The 23,194-nt window shown below is 43.1% G+C and overlaps 1 protein-coding gene across 2 annotated transcripts in view; it reads left to right on the forward strand.

The window, feature by feature from the left end:
- Nucleotides 1-23,194, forward strand: part of KIF16B (kinesin family member 16B) — a 499,368-nt gene that overhangs the window by 346,871 nt on the left and 129,303 nt on the right. The gene's annotated exons all lie outside the window — the stretch shown is intronic.

The raw sequence follows: 23,194 nt of genomic DNA on the forward strand, positions 1-23,194 counted from the left end.
TAGAATTGTAGAGGCAATCTTGGAATAACTGTAAAAGCAGATATTGGGTGTGCAGCATGTGGTCTTATAATACGCAGCCTAGTTAAGGAGAAAATAGGATGAAATGTGAGCAAAAATAATATAGTCATTTCTCCGAGACTAATGCATTCACCTATCTACCGGCCGCAGAAGTGCCATATCATTCTTCATAATTATTCATCACTGAAACACAGGATGGATAGCAAAGTGTCAGCATCTCGCCTTGATAGAAAGATCCATTGCTGCTTAAATTATTCTCCCTATCTTTTACCGCACACCTGGGCTCCAGATATCAGGCGTCCGCGGCAGCAGGAGGGTTGTGATATCCACACCGATCCTGTGTGTGTAATTTCGTTAGCGTGTGTCTGGACTCTGGAGGCCAGTCCTCCTTTGTAACAACCTTCCCAGCCGACACTTAGACCCCTAACAAGACTCCAGGCAACATGACATGACTCCGCGCCCGGAGGAACTGTCACATGAAGATTGATGCTACCTTACCTGAGTTGCCGTGTAATGGGAAATGTGGCTAAAACATATTCATACGCAACTACTGTAAAATATTAACCACATAAATCTATCCAGATATTAGTCAATTTTAGATCTCGGATGTGCTTATTTTAGATTCATTTAGAACAAATGGCTTATCTTGTGCGATGTTATTCTACCTTAATATATAAAGTGTCAGTGCATGAGGAATAAGCCTTGTCATTCCGGTTTCTAAATTATATCATTGGTTAGGTATCGGAAGCAGAGGAATAATTTATTTTTCTTTTGATGGGGTCTATTAAAGGCACATCTGATCTGGTTTTATTGCCGGGCGATATAATTGACTGCCTCTAATGTGAGTAGTACCCTATAAAACTTTCCTAGGCTGCTCAGTGCACACAGGAAACCTAAATTATTCCAAAAGCCATCATGTTGAAAAAAAAAAAAAAAAGCTGCAATATGGAGACTAAGAAGCAGACTGTGAAATTGAGCTACCGAATATGAGTGAGAAAGCAAAATCTGCCTAATATCTTCCTGTTTCTTGACCTTATCCCAAACTGCAGTCAAAATAATCACATTTCCTCACTCAAAAGTGCCTTGTGTCCAAGGGTTTTTATCACTTTTTTCTAAATCCAACATTATCTGGTCCATGGTTAGGTTGGTAGGAGCTGTGAGTGGGATGTTTCTATATTGGGGAAGAGAAAGGCAAAACTATGTGTCATTATTAGCGATGAACGAGCCCTACCATACTTGGTCCTAATAACAAGCAGTTGATGCTCAACTTGAGTGCACGAGTATAATGGAAGTCAATGCGGAGCTCAAGCATTTTTCTGGAAGAGTTCACAAAAAAATGCTGGAGCTACCCATTGACTTCCATTATTCTTGGTTACTCCAATCACACCTATCCGAGCATCAATTGCTTGTTACAAGTACCGAACACCCGAGCATGGTAGTGCTCACTTGTCACTAGTAGAGATGTGCGAACCTTTTGAAAGTTCGGTTCGCCCTACGTACATTCAAATCTTAAAAAGGTTCTGTTTTTGACCCCAATGTGATCCGAACCGCCATGAAAGTAAGAAATTGGGCATTTTGTGGGTCCACCCACATGCAGCCAGCCATAAGCAGAACACTTCTGGGAGAAGGTGGGCGGAGTTTTTCAATTTTATTTGTTATTTTTGTGTGCACATTACATCTGATTACGCTGATTTTACCCCCAGTGTGAGCCACTCAAGCACTGCAAGAGGCTTGCACAGGGCTGATCAACATTCATACCCAAACACTGTGCTGCTCGCTTTGGTAGTTTGCACTCGTAACAAACTTGAACTTCAAAGCCAAACTTTTTGTTTTTTTTTCTTGGAATCTGGTTTCCAAACCCGAACTCCGAATATCTAACCTCAGGTTCGCTCATCTCTAGTCACTAGTCATTGCTTCTGTTACACTTAGTCCCAGAATATACACAGACTCAAAGCTTGAAATATAGATCTCATGGTTACTATTTTTTATGAAATACTTTTAAGCACATTCTCAGTTGTATTTCTTATACATTTTTAAAAGATCCCAAGGACTATGTCCCCAATTCATCAATGCGATTACACCCATATGTGTGACTTGAATTGCTTTCAAAAGTTACAAAATTTTGCGACTTTTAACACTTCCAAGACAGTTTACCAAAATCGGTAGTGCTGGGGCAGGACAGAGGCCCGAACGAGGAGGGGTGATGCCACAACTTGTCTAATTTATGACGAGGTGTGTGCCTTATTGCACTAATCATTCTCAAATCCCTGACTGGAGTAAGATATATAGATAGATTATATATATATATATATATTTATATTTTTTATTTTTTTGTGGGGGGGGGGGTCAGGCTCATTCTACTTTTCAAACGCTCTTGATTCATAAAGAGGTTCTTAATGAATTAAGCACATCTGCCTCCAGCTCACCCGTTACAGGATCACACTGGTATTCTGTGAGCAGACTGGATGGTAAGGAGCTGCATTTTATACGCCTGTGATACTGGGACTGGATAAAAACCTAAATGTAACGATTAATGGAGAGGCCATCAATATCTGATCAGTGGAGGTGTGACACCTGGCACCCACCAACCATAAGCTGTTGTCTGTGGTAGGCAGTAATTCTCAGTTGCTACTGCAACACAGCATCTCCATAATTTCTATACTGGTTGCATATGGGTTCTGATACTCATGGTGCACCCACCACCATGATTTGTAGTACCTGGCCGTGGCCACTGTAGTTTTTACAGAGATACTTTGTTCCAGCAGTATCCAAGAACTTCCGGCCATCACACACATTGGTAACAGCTGATCGTTGGTGGTGCATCCCCACCGATCAGATATTTATGGCCTATCCTAAGGAAAGACCATCAACAAAAAAGTAGTGGCCAGCCAATTTAAAGGATTTTTTTTTATTTTTTAAAGAAGCGCACAACTCCTCGCCTTGTCCATTGCAAGTGGCAAAGCACTCATGAAGATTGACCGTTCAGATCAGTGACATGGTCATGCCATGTGGCAGAGCTGAGCATTCTGACTGGTCTGCTAAGAGAGAAAGCTTTGCCGCTGTAAGGGTATGTGCACACGATCAGGACATGCTGTGTCCTGGACTAGGTGGATTCTAACCTGTGGGGCTGTGAGTCTCCTCCACAGGAGACAACAGCTGCTCGTGCCCACGATCCGGGCCCGGGCAGTTGCAGTCTTTTGCTGAGCTTTCCTTTCAGAGAACACTCGCATCTCTGCAGCAATAAATTGACATGCTGCTACACGGGAAGCCACATTGCAGGTCAGTTTTTGCTGTGGGAAAAACCAGCGCAGTGCTTGTACTGTACAACGCAGCATTTTGGTAGCAGCAAAAACACACTGCGTCCAAAACGCTGTGAACCCTGATCATGGGCACACAGCCTAACATGTTCAGTTCAGGTGGACTAAACCTGATCAGATCTAGCCAACTCCAGAGTGCTGCAAACAGCGATGGCTCTGGACTCAGGTAACCAGCACTCTGAGACCACTTCAGCTATGTGTTAAAAAATTGAAAATACCTCCGTTCTTGAGAATAATTCAATTGCACGCTCTTTGATTTTACAAGCACTTTTCAATTTTAACCACATAACAACCCATCTAACGTGTCTTTCAACACTTCTATCCATATAATGTGGTGTGATGTAGGCACCTCTAATTTTCAAATCCTTTGTTTATACTTTGACACATTATTAAGAATATTACAATATGATTAATAAGTTTTGATTGGCAAGGGGTTATAGGGATTTGATCTGTCGCTTACCCATGCTTTGAAGGATACCTTTTTGCAGTACTCCCCTTTTCTTCTGTGACAAAACATCACTACAGTAGTATAACAGTGGACTGGATTATTTTATGCTCCCTACAACCCCTTCCCTCCCTTTGCTTGCGGAATGAGCAGGGGATATTATCATCCGAACATTAATGCTCTCTCCTTACCGGGTTACAAATCAGCTCAAGTTTAAAGCTGTTAGAAAAAAGACTTAAGCATACGTTGACGTGCGAAATCTTCAGGCCCTTTAACACAGTCCGATAATTGCTGAAAAGAAAGTGAGAACTGTTCACAATCATTGACGGGTGTAAACATGAAAACGATCAGCTGACCAATACTCAAACACTTAGACTAATTACATATTTTCTGCAACTTAACCCCTTGATGACTGCTGCTTTACATGTACGCCATCACTATATGAACCAGGCTCACTTAATGCAGGGACGTATGAGATGAGCCCACTCGATGCAGGGACGTATGAGATGAGCCCACTCGATGCAGGGACGTATGAGATGAGCCCACTCGATGCAGGGACGTATGAGATGAGCCCACTCGATGCAGGGACGTATGAGATGAGCCCACTCGATTTGAGGGACGTATGAGATGAGCCCACTCGATTGAGGGACGTTTCCCACACTGACACATAGCAAACACTCCAGAGTAGAAACTATTGAAACTTGCATTAATCCTATAGGTCTTACTTCTTAAATGCCAATGTAATTTAAAGCTCAAATTGTCTCTCCAGGACTGGAGACAAACTCTAGCGCAGCGCCACCTATTGGAAGTATTGACCCTAAAAGTTAAATGTGGATTTTTAACAATCCTTTACATATAACTTAGGATATATAAGCCAGATCAGAATCCCAATTTGCAGACACGGTGTTTCGGGGTGCTTGCCCCTCGTCAGTGCAAAGTATGGGGTGTCTGATCTGGCTCATGAGAAAGCTATGTGGGGACCACGGGGAAACACTATTCTCCTTATGGAGACTTTGCAAGCCAGTCTGGCTGCTTTCAAGTAAGGGGACTTATAGCTGCCAAGCCCCTCTGCAAAATATTCAAATTGTCTCTCCAGGACTGGAGACAAACTCTAGTGCAGCGCCACCTATTGGAAGTAAGTTATATGTAAAAGATTGTTAAAAATCCACATTTAACTTTTAGGATCACTACTTCCAATAGGTGGCGCTGCACTAGAGTTGGTCTCCAGTCCTGGAGAGACAATTTGAATGTAATTTAAAAGCTCATTTCTGACTGTTGTTAGCTCCCACTTGATGTCATCACAAAGTGCTGATCGGGTAGCTTGAACAAAAATCCCTGTCTGTTAGGTTAGAACTCATTTTGCCTATAGCTCAATACTATAGTATTGCACAGAGACTGACACAGACTGCAGGGGGCCCTTGTGCAAGAAATCTTTTTTGGGGCCCCCCCTTCCTCCTTCATACCACATAAAAATGATGTAAACATATAGATTGTGTTGTGTTTTTTTTTATATTTTATGACACTTTTAGGCCTTGTGCACACTAGGCGTTTTTGCCGCGTTTTTAGCAGCGTTTTTTACCGCGTTTTTGTGCTGAAAACGCAGTGACATTGCTTCCCCAGCAATGTCTATGGGTTTGCAGAAGTGCTGTCTGCACACAGCGTTTTTTTGTAGCTGCGTTTTTGTGGTGACCACAAAAATGCAGCATGTCAATTATTTCTGCGTTTTTCACCCATTGAGTTCAATGAATGTTCAACAACGCAATGAAAAACGCATATAGCCGCGTTTCTATGACTAAAAACGCAGCTATAAACGCAAGAGGTGGGCAGTATAGTGACGTGTATAGGAAGAAGATTCCTTCTGTTGGTAAACACAGAAGCATGAATCCTCCCGGTACCGTCACCGCTGCGTCCACAACCCGCCCGGTGCCATGTCAGCTCCGTGCGGCGCCGTGTCTGGGCGGGAGGTGGAGGCAGCGGCGAAAACCAAAGTGAACAGTAGAAAAAAAAACATGTCATATATACTCACCTGTCTGCAGGGTCCCGGTGCCATGCCCGCTCCCATCTCCTCCCGGTACCGCCGCTCTGGCTGTGTGCAGTCTCCCCGGGGCAGGACCTTGCTTGCAGGACCTGGCGGTGGATCACCTGATGCAGTCACCTGACGCATCAGCTGATCGTAGTCTCGCCGGCTTTTTCGTGCCCGGCCGGCTATCAGCTGATCCTGCCATCAGGAGACTTCATCAGCTGATTACCGGCAGCTACTGCAGCGATCGGACAGGATCAGACTCCTGTCCAATCGATCGCTCCAGGAGCTGCCGGTAATCAGCACATAAGTGAGTATTATTTTTTTTTTTCTACTGATGCATCAGCTGATTGTATAACCGGCTTTTATACAGTCAGCTGATGTGTGATGTGATTCAAGCACTTGATCCTGACACATCATCTGATCGCTTTGCCTTCCAGCAAACCGATCAGATGATATTGGATCCGGATTGGACGGTGCGGGACCCTGACCCAGGATTACTGCGGAGGGGGGTTCTTCATTTCAATAAAGATGGAGTCACTAATTGTGTTGTGTTTTTATTTCTAATAAAAATATTTTTCTGTGTGTTGTGGTTTTTTTTTTTTTATCATTACTAGAAATTCATGGTGGCCATGTCTAATATTGGCGTGACACCATGAATTTCGGGCTTAGGGCTAGCTGATAATATACAGCTAGCCCTAACTCCATTATTACCTAGCTAGCCACCCGGCATCAGGGCAGCTGGAAGAGTTGGATACAGCGCCAGAAGATGGCGCTTCTATGAAAGCGCCATTTTCTGGGGTGGCTGCGGACTGCAATTCACAGCGGGGGTGCCCAGAAAGCATGGGCACCCTGCACTGTAGATTCCAATCCCCAGCTGCCTAGTTGTACCCGGCTGGACTCAAAAATTAGGCGAAGCCCACGTCATTTTTTTTGTTTAATTATTTCATGAAATTCATGAAATAATTAAAAAAAAAGGGCTTCTCTATATTTTTGGTTCCCAGCCGGGTACAAATAGGCAGCTGGGGGTTGGGGGCAGCCCGTACCTGCCTGCTGTACCCGGCTAGCATACAAAAATATGGCGAAGACCATGTCATTTTTTTTTCTTTTTGGGCAAAAAACTGCATACAGTCCTGGATGGAGGATGCTGAGCCTTGTAGTTCTGCAGCTGCTGTCTGCTCTCCTGCATACACTAGTGAATGGAGGATGCTGAGCCTTGTAGTTCTGCAGCTGCTGTCTGCTCTCCTGCATACAATGAACATTTTGAAGAAGGAAATGACATCAGACCTTTTTTTTTTTTTTTCTTTCATCAACAATCTTTAATGGCATTGTGCACTGATTAAAAACGCAGTGAGCAAAAACGCAGCAAAAAACGCACCAAATCGCGGCAAAAACGCATGCGTTTTTGCCGCGGTTTTTTTAGCCGCGGGTGCGTTTTTTGAGACAAAAACGCACATAAAAATGCAGCGTGAAAAAAACGCCTAGTGCGCACATACCCTTACCATCTGAATATAACATAGAACAGTCCTGCCACCCTTCTATGTTACTGCAGCTTCAGCGCTGTCTCCAATGCTTCTATTTACATTGGACATGGCACAAACCTGGAATACCCTGTTTTGCATCTTGTCAGTAGTATACAGCTCAAGAGTCTGAAACCAGTGATTGTCCACAGCGGTCTCATGGGGCACCTGGCTGTGATGTTTGCAGCCATTGTAAACCGAAGCATCAGGGAATGGAACACGAGAGCTGTCAGGTGGAAGAAAGATGAGGATTATATTTTATTAAAGGGATTGTCCAGACAAAGGTCATTACCTGGAGGCCAGATTATGTAACAATAACAACATAAATTGTATTCACCTGCTGTCACCGTCCTAGATCCAGCGCCGGCTGGCCTGTGCTCTGTGCCAGCATTACTTATGTCACCTTTTTCTATGGGAGACTGGACGGCTGCAGCTTGTGATGCATGCAGTTCATGTCACCTGACTGCTGCAGTCGATCACAAACTGCAGCGGTCCTGTGTCTTGTAGAACAGTGACATAAATAATGCTGCACAGACCACAGGATGGCCTGCACAGGATCCAGGAGGGTGACAGTAGGGGTGAATAATTTATTTAATTAGTTTTACATAATGTAACCCCCATTAGATCCTTTTGCCAGACAATTTCTTTACATTACATGTATTATTGCAGACAACTCCTTTAAAGGGATCCTGACAGCTGATACCCATGAGCCGGGGCAGCCTGTACCAGGCAGTGGCTGTACAATCTCAGCCAGGTATGTGTGACCCTAAAACGCTGCGGAGAGGCAGAGAAAGACATTAATAGATGTCAGGGACTGAGCCACATGCAATACTAGTCATATAGATGTGATGTCTGATACAGGCTGCTTGATCCACGGGTGACATGTATCCGCTGTCAGGATCTTTGTAAGCAGCACTCTATGCCACAGGAGGTTACAGAAGAGAAAAAGAGGAACTATAACAAAACGTAGCCGCACCATAGACCTCATTAAAGAGGGTCTCACTAATTTGTTTACTGATGGAATATGTGTATATGCATGTAGTGTCATAATATACTCACCTACTGCCGCTCTCTCTGGTGCCCAGCGCTGTTCTGCTCCTCTACTCAATGACGTCACTGCCACTCTCTCTGGTGACTAGCGCTGTTCTTCGTTTCTCAGTGATGTCACCACTCTCCAGTATCTCCTATGACCAGCGCCGTTCTGCTCCTCTTCTCAGTGACGTCACCCCCCACTATCTCTGGTGACTAGCGCTGTTCTGCTCCTATTGTCAGTGACATCACCGCCACTCTCTGGTGACCAGCGCTGTTCTGCTCTTCTCAGTGATGTCACCGCCACTCTCTCTGGTGACCAGCGCTGTTTTGCTCCTCTTCTCAGTGACGTCACTGCCACTCTCTCTGGTGACCAGCGCTGTTCTGCTGCTCTTCTCAGTGACGTCCCTGCTCTCCAGTATCTGCGGGTCACACTGCTCTGCAGGACCTGAAAGTGACTTACAATGTAAGTCTATGGAGCATCAGAAAGAGACTTTAATTGTAAAAGACTTCTGGCTCAGAGTGTAGTGTGACCCAAGATACCGGAGAGTGGTGACTGCACTCAGGAAAGTAGAAGAGCAGCAGAAGGTGACTATATAAATACACTCACACTACATTTCTTGCACAGACACACTCCATCAATAAAAATAAGTGAGTAGGAGGCTTCTGTAAATGATTGTATTCACCTATATGCTCACATGCGACTTCACCACATCTGGCCTTGTTCACACTTGTGATGGAGCTGAAATAATGAGCATATAGGTGAATATAAGGATGTATACAGATAAATACATGGTCATTACTCACACATATGTGCAGAAATACATAGATATGACACATATACAAACATACTAGACATATAGATAAATGGATGGATAGAATAGATAAATAATAGAGGGATAGATGGATAGACAGACAGACAGATGTTCACACATTACAAATGGACTTACCCTCTCTGCAGATGGCACATGGGGCCCAGTTCTTCTTTGGAGCCGGCTCTTCCATCTGGTCTGTAGTGCATCTTCCATCTGGTCTTCTCCTCGTTCTGGGGCCCGACTGCTCTATTTTCTTGAAATATTTCCAGTGCAAGAGGAGGAGAGCAGCTCAGGGATGATGGGGGTAGGGAGCCATCTTTGCATACAGAGCCCTGCTGTGCTGGAGTCGGAGCTGGTGGGCGGAGCCTCCTCTCTGTCTCCGAGAAATTATGTCATCCTCTGCGCGGCTGGCAGATTCTGCAGGGATGTATCCTCACTCCTGCAGGCCACTAACAGGTGAGGAAGGGGCCCGTGTCAGCTCAGCATAACCATATGCGGTCAGCTGATCGGGACCCTGCTTCTCCTGTTAGGACTGAAGCTGCTTTTGGCAAAGTAAAGCAGCACGTGTTTTCAGGCCTTGGGGCCCCCTCCAGCTCGGGGCCCCTGTGTGACTGCACATGCGGTATGTCCGCCAGTGGTATTGCAGTGTATTGCTTAGGCGTTTTAAGAATTTTCAGGTTCAAATTCCATAAAAAGGGACAAAACTTCAAAAAATATTTTCTAAAAATGTTATATAGTGAATATATATTAAAATTTAAATCTTATGTTTCCCCAAAGTATTTTATAGAATGTTAAAAAATAACAACATTAACACAGAGGTGGAAATATCTTTGGTAGTAATATGAACTGTAAAGTTCGGGAACTGTGAAGGACACCCAGTGTCCGGGCATGGACCCCGAACATTTATTTCTCAGGGGAGTTCTTGTTATTTATTTAAATAATTTAAAAAAGCCACATGGGGACCCTCGTATTTTGATTCCCAGCGGAGATAAAGCAAACAGCTGGAGGCTGCAGCCCCCAGCTGTGTGCGTTTTCTTGGCTGTGTATCAAAATGAGGGACCCCATGCGGCTTTTTTAACCACTTAACCCCAGAGCGATTTTCCATTTGTTTTCGTTTTTGTTCCCCTTCTTCCGAGAGCCGTAATTTTTTTTATTTTTCCGTCAATTTTGCCATATGATGGCTTGTTTTTTGCTGGACGAGTTGTACTTTTAAATGAAATCCTAAGTGTTTCCAAATAGTGTACTGGAAAACTGCAAAAAAAATTCCAAGTGCGGAAAAATAGCAAAAAAAGTGCGATTGCATGATTGTTTTTGGGATATTTTATTCACTCTGTTCATTATGTGGTAAAACAGATGTGTCAGCATAATGCCTCAGGTCGGTACAAGTTCGTAGACACCAAATATATATAGGTTTACTTTTATCTAAGGGGTAAAAAAAAAAAATCTAAACTATATTCATTATTTTGCCCACCCATCGGCAAGTGTAATTGTTCGCAGTTAGACATGCCCCCACCCTGTGTCAGCTGACTGCAACCAATCACAGGCGCAGGACGGCCGGTGGGCAGGGAAAGCAGTGCAAGTGTCTGCGGGGTCAGTATGGTGAACGTGCGTGTGTTTCTGTGTATATGCACGCTCCTGTCAGAAGTGTGCAGCTGTGCCAGTGATGCGCTGTCAGACTCGTACAAGTCTGACATGACATCACCCGGCACAGCCTGCGCTCTCTGAACGTGAGCGTGCATATTCACAGAAACACGCACGCTCCTGTCAAAAGTGTGCGGTGATGCGGCTTTTTTTTTTTCTTTTATTTAAATAAATTTAAAAAAAAAAAAAAACTATGTGCGGTCCCCCCTAGATTTCATCCCTAGTCAGGATAATGCCGGCTGGGGGCTGGTAGCCTCAGCCTGCAACCGCCCGGTATTGCCGCATCTATTAGATGTGACAACCCCGGTGTAATATTGGATCTTCTGGATTGCCCTGGTGCGGTGGCAATCGGGGTAATAAGGGGTTAATAGCAGCGCGCAGCTGCTACTAAGCCCTAGGTTAGTGTGATAGCACAGGCATCTGAGATACCTGCATCACACTAACCTATAAATAAACGTAAATAAGCACAGACACAGAAAAAAATCCTTTATTTAAAAAAAAAAATGCAAAAACACACACCCTCCTTCATCTCTTTATTAACCCCCAACACCCAGCAGCTTTGGCGTAATCCACACGAGGTCCCACGCTGCTTCTGCTCTGCTACATAACACAGCCAGCGGCCATAGAGCACGACTGCTGGCTGTGCAGACAATGACAGCCGCGATGACTGCACGGCAGGCAGATACTGTCACAGCCTGCAACCAATCACAGATAAGAGGACGGCCGGTGGGCGGGGAAAACACAAACAGCTGTGTGTAAGCGATGCACAGTGCAGGAAGTGAATGTGCGACCCGGAAGCAGTGTGCCGCCATCACACCGAGTCTCGGTAAGTATGAAACGCTGTTTTATTTCTGTTTTTCTTTATTTTCAATTATTTTCCCCAGTGTTGGCTCCGGATCGTGCACACAGAATTCCGGATCCGGCTCCCGGAAATCTTTGAAACCGCACGGATCTGGACTGTTACAATTCGGATCCGCTCAGCCCTAATAACGAGGCAATCACCATCCATATATTATTGCCTTTTCATATAGAGGGAAAATATGAACTTTTGTGCCATAAAGCATTTTATGCAACCTTCTATGTAAGAATACTCCGCTTTCCCATTGGTTCTCCAACAGTAAGGTCTGTGTATCATGTCACAGAGGTTACTTTTCCTTTAATTGTGTACCGTAGGTATTGTAGTCAGGCAGAGAAAAACACAATAACCCTTGATAAAGTCTGCAGTTCTCTGTGAAAAGGTTTTTAAGTGACATTGACACTCATTGGATGGAGACTGACATTTGCCTGCAACCCTGTGGATATCTCTCAAGCAATTGTTGATCGTCTGCTGGCAAGAAAGCAATAGACTACTGATGTATTGTGGGTGAAAGCCAAAGGCCATAGTAAAAATCAATCAGTTTGATTTAATGGCAATGTTGAAGCTGTCGGAATACATAAAATATAGCGATGTGAGAATGCTGACATATTTCTTTAATGCTGTGAAAATGTGTAACTATTTCCCTGAAAGTACTCGAGCTAATTGTGTGGCTGTTGTGAAGGATCTATTATTTCACTTATTAGACAGTTTGCATTATTTTTTTATGAGTAAAAAAAGAAAAAAAACAAACTTCTAGTAGAGCACAGTATACTTTGCTGAAATAAAATGTTGTGATTCATATAGAATGCAAATAGCCTCTTCAGGCACTACCTATTTAATGTAACAATCCGAAAAGTCATTATCAACCCTTTAATGAACTTTACCATGTGACGTAGGATAAGAAGCTAAACCAGAAACGCCATTTGCAAACACATGATTTGAGATGTTTGCCCTCCTCAGGGCAAATCAGGAGATTGGATGTAGAAATCCTCATAGAATTAAGACCTGTATTATTGTGTGTATTACATTATGGAAACATGCTTGTAAAATCCTCAACAGGCCACAATTACACCATAAGCAGAAATTTGCCATAAAAATCGCCCAACAATTATTGAAAAATTCATGTTTTGTTTTTTGTTTTGTTTTTTTCAAGCTGTTCAGGAGCGATATGTCTTTTTGGGGGATATTGATGACCCAAATTATCCTCAAATTTTGGTGGCTGATCATGCTCCACACCCAATGTCCCAAGCACTTTACAGAACTGTACATCATTCCCTCACTACCCACTTGTTGTTTGTCACTTCATTTTGTGCAGCCGGGGTGTCTTTACTTTTTTGTCCTGCTACTTCCCAAAAGAAAATGACATATGGTTCCACCTATTTTTAATATCCAATGTAGGTAAAGCAGACCACTGTGGGCTGCAACCCCAGCTATCTGTTTTACCTTGGCTGGTTATCAAAAATAGAGCGAATCTCACACAGTTTTTTTTTTTTTTTAATTCATTTAAATATCCCACCAAGAAGAATGTCTGTCTGCAAAGAATTTCAATATTTTCCCTGTGTTTGCGTGGTTTTCTTCCCATTCTCCAAAGACCTACTGATAGAAAAGTTTGCTTGTTAGCCACAGTGGGGACAACAATTATCACGTCTGTAAAGCGCTTTGCTATATAAGTGAGTAAAATAAATAATTTGAAAAAACTGTGTTCCCCCCCCCTATTTTTGATAACCAGTCAAGGTAAAGCAGACAGCTGGGGACTGCTATTATCAGGCAGGGAAGACCCATGGTATTTGGCTCTTCCAAACCTAAAAATACCAGCGCGCATCCGCCCCACAATTGAATTCTAGCCCTTTGTCCGGCTCTTCCTGGTGTGCGCTGGTGAGCACACACACAGGGAAAAAAAGAATGTTTATTTGAATAAAAACTCCCCCACGCTCCCTCGTAAACAAATTTATTAATTAAAATAAATCCTCAAAGTTTTGACGTAATTTAATGATATGTCCCACAACACCCATCGAAACCCACTCGCATGAGAAATTCTGTGACTGCTGCTGACCACTAAGTGACCTATGGAACCTTGTTCTAAGAATATTGTCAGTGAAGCTCCATAGGAATTGATGGGTGTTTTGAGACATTACACCATTGGATTACGTTGGAGCTTCAAAAATTTCTTTTTAGTTAAGAAATTGGTGAACGAGGGAGTGTGGTGGAGTGTTTATTCAAATAAACATTTTTTTTCCTGTGTGTCTGTATGTGTTTTAACTCTATACTTGCCAGGTTAGTATTGCCGGTTTAGTAAGGGGGGTGTCAGACACCTTTCCATTACTAACCTTTGGGCTTGATGCCAGCTGTCAATTCACAGCTGACATCAACCCCAAAAGTAATAACCCAGATGCCACCACACCAAAGTAATCCGGAAAAGCCTAGCAAAATGCCAAAATTGGCACATCCTATGGATGCGCCACTTCTGGGGCGGTTGCGGGCTGCTATTTTTAGGCTGGGAAGGGAAAAATAACCATGAGCTTTCCCATCCTGATAATAACAGCACCAAGTTTCTTCTTTTCCTGTGCTGTTTCTAAAAAATATGTGGGACCCCACTTGATTTTTTTAAATTTCTTCCCGATCCACACTTGTTTGCAGGACTCTTGTACTGCTCTTACTCCCATTTTGCTACCGTTAGCTGCCCGCTAGCCTTTACTACATCATCTAAGTTCGGTTTCCCATCAACTTGTTGGAGTACTGGTCCAAAACTGAACTTTTAGCTAAGGTTTGGCCAAACCCAGCAAATCGTCCACCTATAACTTTTCCCAAGTATACTTCCAATTAATGTACAGTATATGCAGCAATAGGACTACACTGTTCTAGGTGTATTACTCTACATTTATCAAAGGTAAACCTCATTTGCTGGGTGTCTACTTATTCTGACATCTTATCCAGGTCGTTTTGCAATATTTTACTAGTAATATTGAACTGTCAATGTCAGTTTTTAATATTCTACATAGTTTGGTGTCATCAGCAAAGACTGACACTTTAATCCCATCTACAGGGATGGACATTGAAATGGTACCATTTGCAGTAAAAATTCCTATAATTTCTGAAGCCTATAGAGCATGCTGTGAATTTGCTGATTTTTTTTTTTTTCTTTCATATCTGAATCTGATGAACATGGCCTTGGGTTCCAGGTACAAACCTGTTAAAAATTAATGATTCTGTTAATAATTGAGAACGGTGGTCTTTAATTTTCTTTAATTCCTTTTTCTCTGGCATATTCTGATGCAGAGCGTGATAAATACACAGTGACTTAATCACTGACAACATTGAAGACACAAACCAAATTCATTCTTGCTGTTGGCTCGGTGCTTGATTTTAACTCAGCAGAAAAACTAATCTTCTAAATGCTTGTAATATCTATAAAGCCTCCCCAGACAGAACCACCGAGGAGCGGCTCACAGCGGCCTCTCTGTACATGCATTACCCGTGCATGGTAATAAAGGATTGAAAAAACCTGTAAAGCTATCTGATCACTGACTTGATGCAAGTTGTTTGCCTTAGATGTTCTTGTTTTTGACACGTAGAAGTACATTTGAAGATCTTTCCCATATTCTTTTTCACATATTATATAAATTGTCCCTCCAGTGAGGAACGAGACAAACTCTAGCACTACTTATTGGAAGTAGCAATCCTAAAAGTCAAATGTGGCTTTTTAAACAAGCCTTTTCATAAGACTTAGGATTTATTTGCCAGATCAGAATCCCAATTTGCAGACACGGTATTTCGGGGTGATTGCCCCTCGTCAGTGCAAAGTGTGGGTATCTGATCTGGCTTATGAGAAGCTATGTGGGGACCACAAGGAAGACTATTCTCCTTATGGAGACCTGACAAACCAGTCTGTCTGTAAGGAGACTTAGGCGGGCTTTGCACACTACGATATCGCAGGTGCGATGTCGGTGGGGTCAAATCGAAAGTGACACACATCCGGCGTCACTGTCAACATCGTAGTGTGTAAAGGCTTTTACATACGATGAACGAGCGCAAAAGCGTCGTTATCGTATGATCGGTGTAGGGTCCGACATTTCCATAATGCCGCTGCTGCGATGGTACGATGTTGTTCCTCGTTCTTGCGGCAGCACACATCGATGTGTGTGAAGCCGCTGGAGCGAGGAACATCTACCTGCGTCCCGGCTGCAATGCGGAAGGAAGAAGGTGGGCGGGATGTTTACGTCCCGCTCATCTCCGCCCCTCCGCTTCTATTGGCTGCCTGCCGTGTGACGTTGCTATGACGCCGCACGACCCGCCCCCTTAGTAAGGAGGCGGTTCGCTGGCCAGATCGACGTCGCAGGGCAGGTAAGTGCATGTGAAGCTGCCGTAGCGATAATGTTCGCTACGGCAGCAATCACAAGATATCGTACCTGCGACGGGGGTGGGGACTATCACTGCAGCGTCGGTAACACATTACCAATGTCGCAGCGTGCAAAGCCCGCCTTATAGCTGCAATAAATATAAACAGGCACTTAAAGATTTTTTTAGTAGTAGTGTGCGGCTTCCCTTTGCACTTGATTTATTGTCAAATTATTTGCTTTATTCTTAGACTAGTATATTCCATAACCCTCACTTTTCACTGTTTAAAGGTATGTTCACACAATGCTTTTTTTGCACTATTTTATTTCCCCCTTCCATGTGAAAAATTGAAAAATTCAGTGTTTGCAGGAGAACACTGGGTACATTTATATGTGTTTTTGATGTATTTTATGCGCTTTTTCATAAGTTTTTGATGTTTTGCTTTTTTTATGCTTTCAATGGAATGGGGGGAAAATGGAAACAACTGACATGCTGTAGGTAGAAAAAAAAAAAGCACAGCTCGAAAGATACAAAGAAAAGGTTAATGACACTTAAAATTTAATTATTTTGCTGCTACTATTAAACACTTTTCCACACAGAAAAACAGCAAAAAAACCCCTTTAAACAAGCGCTTAATTGTACAGCCTGTGAGAGCCTGAGGTGATAGCCCAGTAAGCAAGTGACCATTAGGCTAGAGTCACACTTGAGAATGACTGACTCACTCGAGTCTCGCATCGCATCACCAGGCACGGCCTGATGCTCTCTGGACAGGAGCATCTCAGCTGCATAGAAATACATGCAGCTGACCCACTCCTCTCAAGAGAGTGTTTGGCCGTGCTGGGTGATGCGATGCGAGACTCGTGCGAGTCTCTCACAAGTGTGACTCCAGCCTTAATAAAGTACTACGGGGATACAAAAATTACTCTACTGGCCCTGCCCTCATAAACTAAAAGATGAGATGCTCAGTGCTGTTCCTCACCCTCACACTATCTGCAAAGCCAGAGTCACACTTGCGAGTATCACATCTCATCACCCGGCACGGACGACTACTCTCTGGACAGGAGCGGGTCAGTTGTATGTATTTCTATTCAGCTGACCCGCTCCTGTCCGGGGAGAAGTAGGTCATGCTGGGTGACACGATTCGAGTCAATCGCAAGTGTGACTCCGACCTAATTCAGTGTGACACTGTACCTGCTCTTTAGTGCTCCCCCTCCCCTCTGGAACATTACATTATACTACACATTTTTATCTCCTTGCAGTCCCCCTATAAGGTAGAAATTGCTTAAAGAAACACTCTATATTTTTAGTAGAACTTTTCTGTTCATGAAGCATTTTTTTATACCCTTTAGGCCCCCTTCACACGTCAGTGATTCTGGTACGTATGTGCTTTTTTTTTTTTTTTTTATACGTACCAGAATCACTGACATACACAGACACATTATAATCAATGGGTCTGCTCACACATCAGTGATTTTTCACTGAACGTGTCTCCGTGCAGCGTACATCTGTGTCCGTGATGCTGCACGGAGACAAGTCAGATTTTTTCTGGCATCACTGATGACCCACGGACCACACTATGGTGTGATCCGTGTGTGATCCGTGAAACACGTACCAGAAAATCACGGACATATTAAATATTAAATATTTTCAACTTACCTTGCCTGCAATTCGCTGTGCAGCCTCCGTTCTCGGCAGCTCCTGCCTGGCTCATGAATATTCATGAGCAGGAATAGCCAACCAGGAAGTAGCTACTGAGAGTGTGGGCGGACGCTGCAGACCCCAGGAGTTCAGCACCATGGACAGCAGTAGTGAAGGCAGGTGAGTAATGTCCATATGCAATCACGGATTGCACATGGACAACCCACGTGTGCCATGAATCACGGAGCACGGAGGGTCATGTGCGTGTATTACACGTCAGTGAAAAACGGGCCTTAGATTGGACAGTACCTACTGTGGTGCAGATACCATCCAAATCCACTTAAAAAAAAAAAAGTGACATGCATATTTTTTTTTTTCTTAGGTTTTTATTTTCTAGTTAGGTGTTCAACTTTGTAGTGTCTTATTAAGCTTTTGATCTGCCAGCTTGGTTGTCTACTTTGAAATAAGACATTCTAATGTTTTTTTTGTGATTTTTAAAGAGGCTATTACCGTAAGTGTGTGGCACACAGTAGCTTTCTTTTCTACCAGATATCATCTGTAACTTTTTACGTGTTGGAAGTGGATGGGTAATAACTACAATTGGTGTATTGAAGCTTTTAAACACTATTTTTCCATTAGCTGTTTCATTCACATAAACGTGCATCAGTGCCACCCTGTCTACTTTTATCCAAAGTGGATTAAAACGTTTTGTTGTATAGAACCATGCTCCCTTGTTAGTTGGACAAGACCAAGCCAGGTTATCAGTCTCTTTGGTGTAAGCCTGCTGAGACCTTAGGCTATGTGCGCACTAGAAAATGGACTTTTCTTAAGAAAAATCCGCACCCTCTGGCAGAATACCGCACCCTCTTCAAAAACCGCTGTAAAACCGCATCAGCGTTTTTGCTGCAGGTTGGTCCCTGCGGTTTTTTACCATTACCTATGCCAAAAACTGCTGGTACCTGCAGAAAAAAAGTGACATGTTCATTCTTTTTGCTGCAGAAATTCTGCAGCAAAACCTGTAGGGGAAAAAACGCAGTGTGCACACCATTTTTTTTTTTTTTTTTTACCATAGGTTTTGCTGGGGAATGACTACAGAAAGGTTATGAACATTTTCTGCAGCAAAAATGCGCCAAATCCGCAGCAAAAACCGCAGCGTGCGCACAGGGCCTTAAGGCTATATTCATTCTGAGATTTTTCAGGGAGTTTTTGGAACAGAAACTGAAAGGAAACTCTCAAAACTCCTCAAAAACTTTAAGTTTTCATTCAGTTCTACATTATGTAAAGAGCAGGGTCCGGCTCAGCTAATATTGGGTTTGGTGCCACCATCCCCCTGGACTTTGTCTACATCGTAGGTGGACAATATTAAGATGCTCAGCTCTCCTATTACCTGCATCCCTTTCATCTACCCCACTCATGATTTGTTTCTGCATTCTTGGGCACCTTAAACATACCACAGACGCCCTGAGTAACATCTGCTATCACAGATCCCTTTTCCAGTACCCTCAACGCTTTATACGCAAAACCTTGTGGAGGCATTTTCAGAAGCTGAAGCGTTTTTACTTAGGTTGAGGTGCACCCCTTTTTGCAAAAAATAAAAAATTAACTGACCCTTTGTCTGTCTCTCGAGGGCTAGTTACCCTCAGTTTTAGTTTAAACCTCTGCAAAAATAAGACTCGATGTGTATATACTTAATACGTGCACACCCTTTAGAATATTTGGTGCAGAAATTCTGCACCATTTCTGCATCTCTAGGCAGGAAAACATCAGCTGCAAAAACATGTGTGTTTGCTGCACGTTTTACAGGAGTTTTTGGTGCAGAATTTTTGCACTCATTCAATGGGTGAAATCTGCAGCAAAAATGCTGAAAGCATAGACATGTTGCAGATTTAAATCTACACCAAATTTGCAAGTCAAAAATACTCAACGTGTGAATGAGCAGTCGGGATTATCATTGAGTTTACTACCGTGGTATCGGGAAACCCTTAAGGTTTTATGACAAATCCGCAACGAAAAAACACAAAAAAGTGCCAAAAATAAAATGTGTCAGACGTTTTGGGGAATTTTTCACCATACCTTATGAACACACAACAAGAAAAATTTGTGTAAAACTTTATTTGTACATCGCTGTGGAAGCACACTATAACTTAGATCCGATTTAGTATTTTGGTCTCACAGGCTGTGTGGGTGATAGAGGAGATTTGTCTACTGAAATACAGTGCCATGTAAACGTTTGGGCACCTCTGGTCAAAATTACTGTTATTGTGAACAGTTAAGCAAGTTGAAGTTGAAATGATCTCTTAAAGGCATAAACTTAAAAATGACACATTTCTTTTGTATTTTAGGCAAAAAGAAAGACAAAATTATTTTCTTCTTTTACATTTAAAACTTGGGCAATGCTAAAGTTTGGTCACTCTTGGAGATTTGTGTGCTCAAATAACTTTGACCTAAGTGCCAGACATTAATTAGGCTACGTTCACACATCAGTTTTTTGGCATCTGGCACAATTCGGCGTGTGCCTGAAGCAACGGATCCTACGCAGAATATGCAAAAACGGATGCGCCTGATCCTTTTTTTTTTTTTTAATGGATCCGGTATACCGGATCCGTTAAAAAATGGATCCGGTGCATCCGTTTTTTGCATTCATTTCGTCCGTTTTTTTGCTGGATCCGTTTTTCCAAAAAATTGGAGCATGCTCAGTTTAAAAAAACTGATCCGGTGGCTGCATCCGTTTTTTGCCGCATAGCGCCTGATCCGGCGTCCAGAGGCTTCCATTGTTATTCACGCCGTATCACGTTTTTTTTCAGAGACAGAAAACGTTCAATGAGGCTGTGTTCACACATCAGTTTTTGGCCATCAGGCGCAATCCGGCAAAAACATGAAAAAACACATCCGGCGTCGCCGACTGATGCGTTTTTTCCCCCCATACACTTCTATTAGCGCCGGATTGTGCCGGCTGGCCTTGCGTTCCCCCGGGCTTTCGCCGGATCTGGCAAAATTTGCTTGTCCGGCGGCCGGATGGAACGTTGAAGTGAACGTTTTTTTTATCTCCGGCGAAAAAACGGATCGCGCCGAATCTGGCGCCGTACGGCTTTTTTTTTTTTATAATGGAAGCTTATGGGCGCCGGATTCGTCGTCATCCGTCATATGCCGGAAAACGGCGCAGGATTCCGTTTTTTTTTGTTTCTGGGCATGCCCAGACGGTGTGTAAATAGTGTCTCTCTCTCTCTCTTTCTCTCTCTCTCTCTGTCGGTCTCTCTCTCTGTCGGTCAGTCTCTCCCTCATACTCACCGATTACTGGCGCGGCGCTGCACAGCTGTCACACTGCTCTGCCAGCTTCTCCTCTTTTGAAAATGCTGGCCGCTCATTATTCGATCACGTATTCCCTGCTTCCCGCGCCCACCGGTGCCTATGATTGGTTTCAGTCAGACACGCCCCCACACTGAGTGACAGCTGTCTCTTTGCAACCAATCACAGCCGCCGGTGGGCGGGTCTATATATTGCAGTAAGAAATAATAAAAAAAAACTGCCTACGGTCACCCCCCAATTTTGATATAGCCAAGGTAAAGCCACACAGCTGATGGCTGGTACTCTTAGGATGGGGAGCTCCACGTTATGGGGAGCCCACCACCCTAAAAATATCAGCCAGCAGCCACCCGGAATTGCCGCATCCATTCGATGCGACAGTCCCGGGACTCTACCCGGCTCATCCCGAATTGCCCTAGTGCGGTGGCAATGGAGGTACTAAGGAATTAAATGGCAGCTTATAGCTGCCACTCAAGTCCTAGGTTAATCATGGCAGGCGTCTCCCCGAGATACCTTCCATGATTAACCTGTAAGTGAAAGTAAATAAACACACACAACGAAAAATCCTTTATTTGGAATAAGACTCTCTCTTTTTCTCTTTCTCTTTCTCTCTCTCCCTTTCTCTCTCTCTCTCTCCCTTTTTCTCCCTTTTTCTCTCCCTTTCTATCTCCCTTTCTATCTCCCTTTTCTCTTTCTCTCTTTCTCTTTCTCTCTCTCCCTTTTTCTTTCTCTTTCTTTCTCTCTTTCTTTCTCTCTCTTTCTCTCCCTTTCTCTCTCTTTTTCTCTTTCTCTCTCTTTCTCTCTCTGTTTAGTGACACCTGAATAAATATGGGCTTTATGGAAGAGTCATTAGAAGAAAACTTCTCCTGTATCCTCACCATAAAATTCAGTATCAGAAGTATGCAAAAGACCATCTAAACAAGCCTGATGCATTTTGGAAACAAGTCATGTGGACTGAGGAGGTTAAAATAGAACTGTTTGGTCACAATGATCAAAGGTATGTGTAGAGAATAAAGGGCACAGAATTTCAGGAAAAGAATATCTCCCCAACCATTAAGCACGGGGTGGATCAATCACGCTTTGGGTTTGTGGTGCAGCCTATTGCATGGGGAATATTTCACGGGTAGAGGGAGGAATGGATTCAATAAAACAAATTTCTTGATGCAAACATTACACCATCTGTAAAAAAAAAAAAGCTGAAGTTGAAAAGAGCATGGCTTCTACAAATAGCTAATGATCCTAAATACAAATCAAAATCTACAATAGACTACCTCAATAGGCGCAAGCTTAACCCTTTCACGACCGGCCGATTTTTCGCTTTCCGTTTTTTTTTTTCGCCATTCTTTTTCTGAGAGACGTAACTTTTTTATTTTTCAGTCAATATGGTCATGTGAGGGCTCATTTTTTGCGGAACGAGCTGTACTTTTAAATGAAACCATCAGTTTTACCATATTGTGTACTAGAAAATGGCAAAAAAATTCCAAATGCTGAAAAATAGCAAAAAAAGTGCAATAGCACTATGGTTTTTGAGATATTTTATTCACTGTGTTCACTATATGGTAAAACTGATGTGTGGGTGTGATGCCTCAGGTCAGTGCGAGTTCGTAGACACCAAACATGTATAGGTTTACTTTTATATAAGGGGTTAAAAAAAAATCGGAAGTTTGTCCGAAAAAAGTGGCGCACGTTTTACGCCATATTCCGTGACCCGTAGCGTTCTCATTTTTCGGGATCTTAGGCTCAATGACGGCTTATTTTTTGCGTCTCGAGCTGACGTTTTTAACGGTACCATTTTTGCGCAGATGCTACGTTTTGATCGCCTCTTATTGCATTTTGCGCAAAAGTTGTGGCGACAAAAAAATGTCGTTTTGGCGTTTGGAATTTTTTTGCCGCTACGCCGTTTACTGATCAGATTAATTGATTTTATATTTTGATAGATCGGGCGTTTCTGAACGCGGCGATACCAAATGTGTGTATATTTTTTATTTTTTTAACCCTTTAATTTTCAATGGGGCGAATGGGGGGTGATTTGAACTTTTAGGTTTTTTTGTTTTTTTTTAATTTTTTAAAACTTATTTTTTAACTTTTTTTTTTTATTTTACTAGTCCCCCTAGGGGGCTATTGCGATCAACATTCCGATCGCTCTGCAGTATCTGCTGATCACAGCCACAAGGCTGTAAACAGCGGATACGCTGTCTTTCTCTTTTGCTGTGCCCCGGGCACAGCGAAAGTGAAACCAAGTCATGTGTAGTACAGG

The sequence above is a fragment of the Anomaloglossus baeobatrachus genome, chromosome 3 (genome assembly GCF_048569485.1).
Source record: "Anomaloglossus baeobatrachus isolate aAnoBae1 chromosome 3, aAnoBae1.hap1, whole genome shotgun sequence".
Classification (NCBI taxonomy): domain Eukaryota; kingdom Metazoa; phylum Chordata; class Amphibia; order Anura; family Aromobatidae; genus Anomaloglossus; species Anomaloglossus baeobatrachus.